This window comes from Dermochelys coriacea, chromosome 2 (genome assembly GCF_009764565.3).
Source record: "Dermochelys coriacea isolate rDerCor1 chromosome 2, rDerCor1.pri.v4, whole genome shotgun sequence".
NCBI classification, from domain to species: domain Eukaryota; kingdom Metazoa; phylum Chordata; order Testudines; family Dermochelyidae; genus Dermochelys; species Dermochelys coriacea.
The window spans coordinates 65622703-65632367 of record NC_050069.1 but is presented as its reverse complement, the minus strand read 5'-3'; the positions used below and the strand labels follow the sequence as shown (position 1 = coordinate 65632367).

General features: G+C 42.1%; 2 long non-coding RNA genes across 3 annotated transcripts in view; one reads left to right on the top strand and one right to left on the bottom strand.

Annotated features, from left to right (window-relative positions):
• Window positions 1-619: 619 nt before the first annotated feature.
• On the bottom strand, window positions 620-8494 carry LOC122458676. The gene is made up of 3 exons (XR_006278817.1): window positions 8321-8494; window positions 3186-3188; window positions 620-631 (listed from the first exon to the last, which is right to left on the bottom strand). It is a non-coding gene; the product is annotated as an uncharacterized LOC122458676 (long non-coding RNA).
• LOC122458677 overlaps window positions 6566-9665 on the top strand; it is a 36320-nt gene continuing 33220 nt past the window's right edge. For both annotated transcript variants that reach the window (XR_006278818.1, XR_006278819.1), the window contains exon 1: window positions 6566-6706. This is a non-coding gene — a long non-coding RNA (uncharacterized LOC122458677). The remainder of the gene's footprint in view (window positions 6707-9665) is intronic.

Sequence of the window (9665 nt, the reverse complement as noted above, 5' to 3'; positions counted from 1 at the left end):
GCAAGTATTTTTTCCTAGCCTATCTTCTCCTGTTATTTGACCTTGAAGTGAAATCATAAGGCTGAGTTTGTGATATCATAAACTTTTAGGGTAAAATTCTGGCCCCTATAAAGAGAACGAGATTTGCCATTGACTTAATAGGACCAGGATTTCATCATCCTGTTTCAATCAATTGAGATATTGCAAACATGGAATTATGACTTCATGGCAGGTTATAAGATAAAGACAGAGGGAGAAGGCTCTGATTCAAACCAGCCCCCTCAAATAATAAAAACTGAATGGAAAAATTACTGAATACATTATTTTCTGTGGATTTTTTTCCCCATTGCTAGTCTGGCCCTCTGTGGTTTAAATCCTTTGTATTATGTTGATTGTGAGTATTGAGTACACTTGCATGTTCAAAGACCAACTGACACACTTGATTACTGTTTTCTGGCTTTTTGTTTTGCAGCAGAGTGAGCATTTTCCATACATTTTTGCTTACTAAAAATAGAAACGTATTGAAACTAGTTTTGCACTTTGCATTTATGATGGGTTGCCGCCCCTTTCCAGGGTGCCACCTCATAGAATCATAGAATCATGATTGTACTGGGGTACCACTGAGCCCAGCTGTTCCACCAGCCTGGGCTCCCTCACTTTGTCCTGCTAAGCCAAGCCCTCAAGCCTCCTCCAACACACACACTCGTAGGGACACACCCAGCTGCAGAAAGACACAGATACTGAAATCAGTACTGCATGGGAAGGCTTTCAGCTAAGGAATTGCCCAGCACTCAAGTGCACTCCCTCTCTGGAGAGTAAACCCAAAATTGTATTGTCTTCTGTTGCACCAAGAACTGTACAGTGTAAACAAATTGAAATTTGCCCTCTCCCTCACTGTGGAGAGAGAGATGCACAGGTCCCCTCCCCCTCCCCCCCAGTTATGAATTACACAAAATGGGTTTAAAACAAAAACAAGTTTATTAAGTACAAAAGGTAGTTTAACTAAACAAAAAATGCAAACTGAGTTTTACACACTAGATAGGTAGGACATAAATTAACAAATTCTCACCCTGAGTGATAAACAGGCTGGCAGACTCTTAAGAAACAAGTGGCCTTGGCTTTCCCAGGTTTTCATACACAGGCTAAAGATCCTTCTAGCCTTGGACCATCACTTCTCACAGTTCAGTTCTTGCCCCTCAGGTGTTTCTAGGTGTGTTGTTGCAGGGAGAGTGAGGTCCCCCTATGATGTCATTGTTCCCCTTTTATATATTCTTCCCACTTGCTGAAAAGCTCTTGCTGTGACCTGGGTCAAACAGTTCCCATTGTGTAGTGCTGTCTCTAAGAGTTTTCTATTGTACACAGTTCTTGGGTAATCTTTGTGCTTGTGTGCATATCCTCAATAAGCCATTAACATTGTTTGGCCTTTTTACTGTTGTACCTGAAAGACTGCTTGTGGGTGTTTCAACCTCACAACATGTTTCAAGTAACACACACATACCAAACTTCATAACTTCCCATACAACGATAGCACATACCATCCAATGAGATATTACTGTCTAACAGATCAAGACTTTTAGAATGATATCGCACAAGACATACTTTGTACAAAACATATCCTCATTACATGACAGTGATGAATATTGGGGTGTCAGGGTGTCACAGCACTGGCATACAGTTTTAAAAGAATCTTCAGCTCATACTGATTTTCATTATATATAATGTATATTCTTTTGGGGAATTTAGTTCTTGACATATACAGCCTTGGAGTCTGAAGTCCTGTATTTATCAGAGATACAGCATGAACAGCAGTGTACGTTTACTAATGCCTGAAATGTTCCCCGGCTGTAGGGGCCATTTCTTGAGTTGATAGGCTGCATCTTTACATAGTCTATTAACAGATCACAATAAAACCAACAATAGTGACCACACCTAGTAGTCACCCCTTTGTCTTCCATTATTAATTTAAAGTTTTTCCAAGGTTTCCAGTACAATTGTGCTTGACCTTTTCTAGGCAAATACTCTGGGCTGTTCTTTTAGGTGGTCACTAATGAGAGATTGTATGTATGTGTGTGCACACACGCACATATATAGCATACATGTAATATACAGTCTCTCTACCAGGTTTTTCACATGGGATGGTATAACTTTTTTTAATGGTTTAAGCCTTGAATGAAAGCATTTCCTGTCACTAGGCATCTAAACTGTGGCATTCTTTCAAATGCTATTAGAGACTGACTGTGATTCAAACGCAACCTTCATTAAATATGTTCCTATTCTCCAGAGATTTTAGCTTCAGTTAATCGTGTTGATTCTGGCTTTCAAGGCTAACAATATTTACATGGATGCAAAACCCCATAAGATGTGATTTGAAAATTAAGCAGCAGTATAATCTTAATAAACCAATCTTAATGAGGATTTTAACAAGCAGATTCATGTACTATATTTCTACATGCATGAATGAGTATAGAGTTCAGAATATGTAAATATGGCTTGGACAAACTGCAAATCTATGTTTTTTTCTTTTGAAGAATATATCGGCTTATGAATCTGTAGTAAATTGTATTCAGATCATTGAATGTCCAGGATTTCGGGACCATTTTGATCCAGGGTTTTAGCTAAGGTCCATCTCTACCCAAACAGATTAAGTTTTTGTATTTTTACAACTATAATTTATGCTTCTGAACATTTAGTAGGTATGTTGCCTTGTAATTCTGTAGAATGTTGACTCGTTCTTGTCTGATGCAGCAAGGCCCTTAATCAGGTGCCTAATTTTAATCATGAGTAGTCTTTTTCATTTCAATAGGGCTACTCATGTTGTTAAAGTTTGGCACCTGCTTCAGTGTCTTCCTAAACTGGGGCCTCTATAGTACCAGTACTTGTACCCCATAATATCTTTGGCATGTCTGTATTAGAATATTAAATAAAACTGTGGAAACTGTCTTTTAACATTTGCTCTTCTCCCAATCTAGTGGAGGCTGAGACAAATAACAAAGATACTAGCATATTTGGCAGTGGTTCTAGATGAAGCTACTAGATGGAGGCTCCATTTTGTCTTTTTCCCCTGCTACAATGTACTAGTCACAGTTTTAAGTACAGCTATTTGGCATTCACCGTTAGGAAGGATCATTCTTGATCAATATGGAGCCTTGTCAAAGATGAAATAATCTGGATTTATAATTATTAACTTATTATTTCAACACCCTTACAGTCTACAAATTTTATAAACTGCTGTCCTGCTCCTTATACATAAACCTTACTCATATGAGTTTTACCACTGGGGAATCTGTGAGTAATTTTGCAAGTTATGGACCATTTGGCTAATACCTAATCCTCTGTAAAACATGCTTGACAGAATCTCGACAGGATTTAAGGGAAAGAGGAAAAAACACCCACCCCACTTCCAAAACAGATAATCTAGCCTCAGTGTTTTCCCTGCAGTATCTGAGGCAGTAACTTTGTGCCAGTAGATTAATATTATTGCCCATCTGCCAAGCAGTAGCCGATGTCCAGGGCCTTGCAGCTTGGCTTCCCAGTGGAGGAGGAATCAGTGGTGCAGATTCTGGATATATCTTATCTTATTCGCACATGTTGCACAGTCCTGGAACAGAGGTGGTCAATCAGCATGTAAGACAATCCCTTCTTCCAGGAATCTCAGTTTAGCCCTTATACTTGGTCCCCAGGGTGCAGCTCTGCCTCAGAAATTTGGAATTGTATTTATTATGTATTTAACACAAGAGCGTCCTGGTCTATGAGTAAAGTCTCTAGGTACTATTTCAATACAAGTAATAAAGAAATTGATTCCAATCAAAAACCAAGGCAGAGAGCAAACTCCCTGATGTTTTCATGGCTTCCTCCACCCAGAATCTTGCATAACTAAAACTAACCAGTTTTAAAAAATTGGGCATGTTTATTCTTGAGAAAATAAGCCCAATGGTGGAAGACCTGATAACAATCTTCAAATATGTAAAAGGCTATTATAAAAGAGGATGATGAGCAATTGTTCTCCATGCCCATTTAAGGAAGGGCAAGAAGTAATCAGCTTAATCTGCAGCAAGGGATATTTAAGTTAAATATTAGAAAAAACTTTCTAACTACATGGCTAGTTAAGCACTGGAATAGACTTTCAAGGGAGGTTTTGGAATCCCCATCCCTGGAATGATGGTCTAGATTTACTTGGTCCTGCCTCAACACAGAAGACTGGACTTGATTTCTTGAGGTTCCTTCCAGCCTTTCATTTTCATGATTCTTTGATCATATCTTTCCATGACTGAACATTTGCTCAAATGCAAAGAAAAATAACTTGGAAGACTGTGACAGTGCTGCTGGGTGACAACTGCCAAAACAATCTGATCACAGTGCCACTGTCCATGCCTCCTCCCTTCCTGATCATCTGTGCTTTACTCTTGCAGTGCTTCTTGAAAGGTAACCCAATAATGTACTGAAAATTCTCCTAGCCCTCCAAAATGAGGGTGGCAACATTATTAAAATCCTAGTTCCCCAATTGCATGATACCAACAATAAACCCAGAGGCTGGCTTTATTGCCATCACTGACATTCATGTAATATAAGTGCATTCCAACATAAATCCTTTTTTTCTATATTTGCACTTTTAAAACAAATTTTTATCAGGCAGCAGGGTTCAGTAGCAGACAATCCTCTTCTCTGATGTGAGAAAAAACTTCTTGCAATGCAGGTGCCATTATTTAAGTATTAGCCCTTCTATACCTGACCCATTTTTCTATATGGGAAGAATTTTTCTCCCTCTTACATTTTCAAAGTCATCACATACTAGTATTAGGCCATCAAGAATGGAACAGTAACTATCAGATACCTACTCTAGTTTGTCATGATTATCATTTCTCCCATAATCTTCAAGCATTTGCTCCCTGCTCAAGAGAAAATATCCAGGCATTATTCAAGAGCAACACAAATAGAAATAGAAAAAATAAATAGCATGTGTTTAAGGAAGATGTTGGAAAAATAAAGGGGGTGGACAATGTACTAAAACAATTTTTGTTTGAGAATAAAAAATGATTGGTTATTTTCTAAAATAAGGGCCATAAGAACGTAATTATTCAAAGATTACAATAATTAGACTATAAAATGATTCATATAAAAATGATTTTCAAAGCTCATACAAAAGTGCCTTGAATACATTAGACTTATTTGACTTAGATCATTGCTGTAATTTAATAAATATAGACAAGTTTTCCCATTTCATTTTGGTATTCTTAGTTATTCCACTCATGCTGAAAAAGTTGATGACTACTTCTTTACGCTACGGGGCTAAAAATAGGATAGACATTCAGGCTCGGGCTGGAGCCCAGGCTCTGAGACACAACCTCTGTTGCTAATCATAGGACTCTAGCTTCAAACAATTAAGCAGGCTGCTTGGTCTCCAGATTAGTGGTGTGGGAACAAACAATTATAACCAACACTTTCATAGGGAGGTTTGTGAGGGGAAAGCTCTGTAGACAATGGCAGTCCTAGGATTGCCATGGAATGCTAATGAACGTTAATATTTGCTAACAGAAGCAAATTAATTGAAGCATGTCAAAAAGAGATTGTCTGGAGTACAAACCAAAGGAAGAACTGTTGGACAAACAGAAAAGGAGTACTTGTGGCACCTTAGAGACTAACAAATTTATTAGAGCATAAGCTTTCGTGAGCTACAGCTCACTTCATGTCAGGGATGGTTTAGCACTGCCTCAGCGCAGGTGCCTGGACTAGATCACCTATTGAGGTCCCTTCCAATCCTATATTTCTATGATTCAACTAAAAAACCCTTGTTTCCAAATCCAATACTTCATTTTCATGATTTATAAATTGTAAATTTCAGCACGTTAGCAATGTGTTATTGAAGCATAATAAAAAAACACACCAAATCTAAAGGGACCAAATTTACAAAAGTTTTAAAGATTTGAAAGCACATATTTTAAGGTAAAATGATTTACGGGGTGGGAAACAGTAGATTTTTGTGAATTTGCTGAAAATCATTTTTAAAAAAAAGTAAGCAAGGGAGTTCAAATGCAAGATAAAAATATACCTAGCTCTGAAACTCTTTTCCTTTGCAGCTCTGAAAGTCAAAGGAAAGGGGAGAGAGAGTAGTGGAATAATTGGACACTTATATTCTTTAAGCTAGAAAGTGAACACTGAGGTTATCATCTCAATATAGGCATTCAGCAGAACTAGGTTGGGTGCATGAAATCCATTGTTTCCTTCTGTGTCTTGGAAGTTCTGCCTTACCATTTAGTATAGTGTGATTCTAGCAATGTGATAGTTATGGTTAAGAATTTGCTTCCAGTATCAAGGTATGTGGGCAGAGGAGAAAAGAGTGGATGGGAAGCTTCAGAGCTGTTTTAATTTATGGAAATCTGTAAAAAACCCAGACATCCTGGTTTGACTGGAAACCCCCAGTTTTTCATATAATATTAGTCTCCTGAGAACTTCTTTTGAGGCACATGAAATATGATGGTTTTTTCAATTCTTCAGTATACACTGGAACTGAAAGAGTTAAGGAGCAACTCTGGACCCAGGCAACCTCACCCAGCCACAACGGCTGAGCACACTCCAGCTGGAGGTAGAGCTTAAAAGGGAGCCAGACAGCTCAGAAAATGTCTGACAAGGCAGGAGGGGAGACCTACCCTGAGAGCCCCTGGAGAAAGGCAGTACAGAAACTACCTTCCACAGAGAAAGAGCCTGCCTGCTGAGCCCAGAGGGGCTGAAGGTTGAATTATAATCTTTTCTTTTACTACTTTGAGAGGCAAACTGTAAGACTTTGGCAAGAGAGGGGTGGTAGAAAGTGGCCCAGGGAGGCAGCCATAAGGCACTCCTGGGTGCTTGACACTGGTACCTTTTACAGGGCCCTGCGGCAGAGCCTGGTGGAGTGGGAGGGCCTGGGCTTCCCTACCAATGCTGCTTGTTAAGGAGGACACAAAAATCCTAATTTCTAGACTCTCCCTAGGGCAGGAAGGAAAAGATGAAGACCTATGGAAATCCCCCGGGGGGACTGCACATTAAAGGGGGTCAATAGATAGACCCCATATTTTCCTTGGAATCCCGTCACACTGGTGAGAGAGATGACTGATTGCTGACCTGACCAGAGGGTTGCGTCAACCCCCATAAAAAACAGACTGCCACGGGGCAAGACAGTGGCCCAGAAGGAAAGATTAGAGTCATGGAAAGCAGAGGCCTAAACCCCTAACTACTAGGTGACGCTACCAGCAAACACTGCCCATTACAATCATTTAAAAGGTTTAGGTTTTTAATAATGACAAAATATATGGTAAGATCTGTTTCACTGATCAACTAGCAACTGTATGTTTTGCATCAGTCATTGTTCAAGCCTAAAGTAAACCCATTATTATTTATGTCTGAATATAAATGTCATACCAGAACTTTCTGAAGCCTTCATGATCCATTGCTGACTTCGAGCACTCATCAGCTAGCCTTCCAGTGATCTGCTGCACACCATCCATCCATCTCCTCACTGGTCATGCTTACTACAATGACCCTCCACCATTTCTTCCATAGTAACTGTGACACTGACAGACCAGCCAACCTGTGTATGACCCATAACAACTTAATGGGAGGCATTACAATTGCTATCAAAGCAATACACTTGTTTGTGAATTTCAGAGAGATGTACTAGACTAGCAGTCAAACTCATTCATTCATAATAATAGAAATCAAGGGTAGATGCAAAGTGTGTTTATTTGTGTTTACCTTTATCTTATTAGAAGTTTAACAATGTAACCAGATTAGTTTGTAGATGCTAATTCCCTTTCATGTCTTAATTGCCTTAATTATGTATGTGACTATGTCCAGTTAACCTTAAGATCAAAGATGTAAGATACTTCAGGAAACTAATAATATTATCTACATTGTCTTCAGCTTAACTATCTCTGTTATAATGAAGGACCAGTTAATTGCATAGGCGCCGACTCGTGAGTGCTCCACTTAGCACTCACTGGCAGCCAGCTCCCCTCTCCCGCCGAGCGCCTCCCATCCACCAGCAGCCCCGCTGATCATCTCCTCCCCCTCCCTCCCAGTGCCTACTGCCCACTGCAATCAGCTGTTTCGTGATGTGCAGGAGGCTGTGGGAGGAGCGAGGACTGGGCATGCTCAGGGGAGGGGGCAGCACTGGGTGGGAAGAGGTGGGGTGGGGCCGGAAGAGGCGGGGTGGGGATTTAGCGGAAAGGGTGCGGGTGAGGCCTGGGGCATAGCAGGGCGGGAAGGGGTGGGGGGGGCAGGGCTTGGGGGGGAGCAGGGGATTGAGCACCTGCCGGTCCCGAAGGAAGCTGGTACCTATGCTTAATCATTTTATGTGAATGAGTGTAACTAGTTCAGGGGTGGCCAACCTGTGGCTCTGGAGCCACATGCGGCTCTTCAGAAGTGAATACACGGCTCCTTGTATAAGCACTGACTCCTGGGCTGGATCTACAGGTGCCAACTTTCCAATGTGCCAAGGGGGTACTCACTGCTCAACCCCTGGCTCTGCCACAGGTCCTGCTCCCACTCCACTCCTTCCCACCCCCTCCCCTGAGCCTGCCATGCCCTCGCTCCTCCCCCTCTCTCCCAGAGCCTCCTGCATGCCACAAAACAGCTGATTGGGAGATGTGGGGAAGGAGAGGGAGCTGCCAGAGGGTGGGAGGTGCTGGGAACAGGGCAGCAGAGCTGATGGTGGGGGGCAGCGCTCTCCTGACACATTACTGTGGCTCTTTGGCAATGTACACTGGTAAATTCTGGCTCCTTCTCAGGTTCAGGTTGGCCACCCTGAACTAGTTTATCTGTGTGTGCATAGGAAATAGAAGATTAATTTACAAGCAAAGGTCCAAATTACCTATTCTTTTTCCAGGGAAGGCCCTGCTGTGATGACTGCTGTGTGCAGGCTTGTCAGCCTGCTAAAGAGCTATAAAAGTGAAATCTCAGGCCTGATCTTGCCATCTCTAGTCTGCTTAAACTTTGAACAGGGAAAGTATAAGCAATGGTGGATTAGCCACTTGGCCAATGGGGCCCGTGCCCAGGGGCCCTGACCAATTGGGGGCCTCTGGAAAAGTGGGCACCCCCACACCCTGACCCACTCTGCCTGCAATCTAGCCAGGAAGCGGGGGCAGGGCGGGGCGGCTAGCCCCGCTCCACCAGCCCAGCGTGGGGGGCCCCCGGCAGGCGGAAGGAGTGGGGAGGGGCCTCCACTTGCTTAGGCCCAGATGCCCCACAAAACCCTAATGCACACCTGAGTATAAGTCATAAGATGGAGAGTGCTAAAGGAGTTGGCGAATGTGATTGCAGAGCCATTGGCCATTATCTTTGAAAACTCATGGCGATCGGGGGAGGTCCCAGACGACTGGAAAAAGGCTAATGTAGTGCCCATCTTTAAAAAACGGAAGAAGGAGGATCCTGGGAACTACAGGCCAGTCAGCCTCACCTCAGTCCCTGGAAAAATCATGGAGCAGGTCCTCAAGGAATCAATTCTGAAGCACTTAGAGGAGAGGAAAGTGATCAGGAATAGTCAGCATGAATTCACCAAGGGCAAGTCATGCCTGAATAATCTAATTGCCTTCTATGATGAGATAACTGGCTCTGTGGATGAGGGGAAAGCAGTGGACGTGTTGTTCCTTGACTTTAGCAAAGCATTTGACACTGTCTCCCACTGTATTCTTGCCAGCAAGTTAAAGAAGTATGGG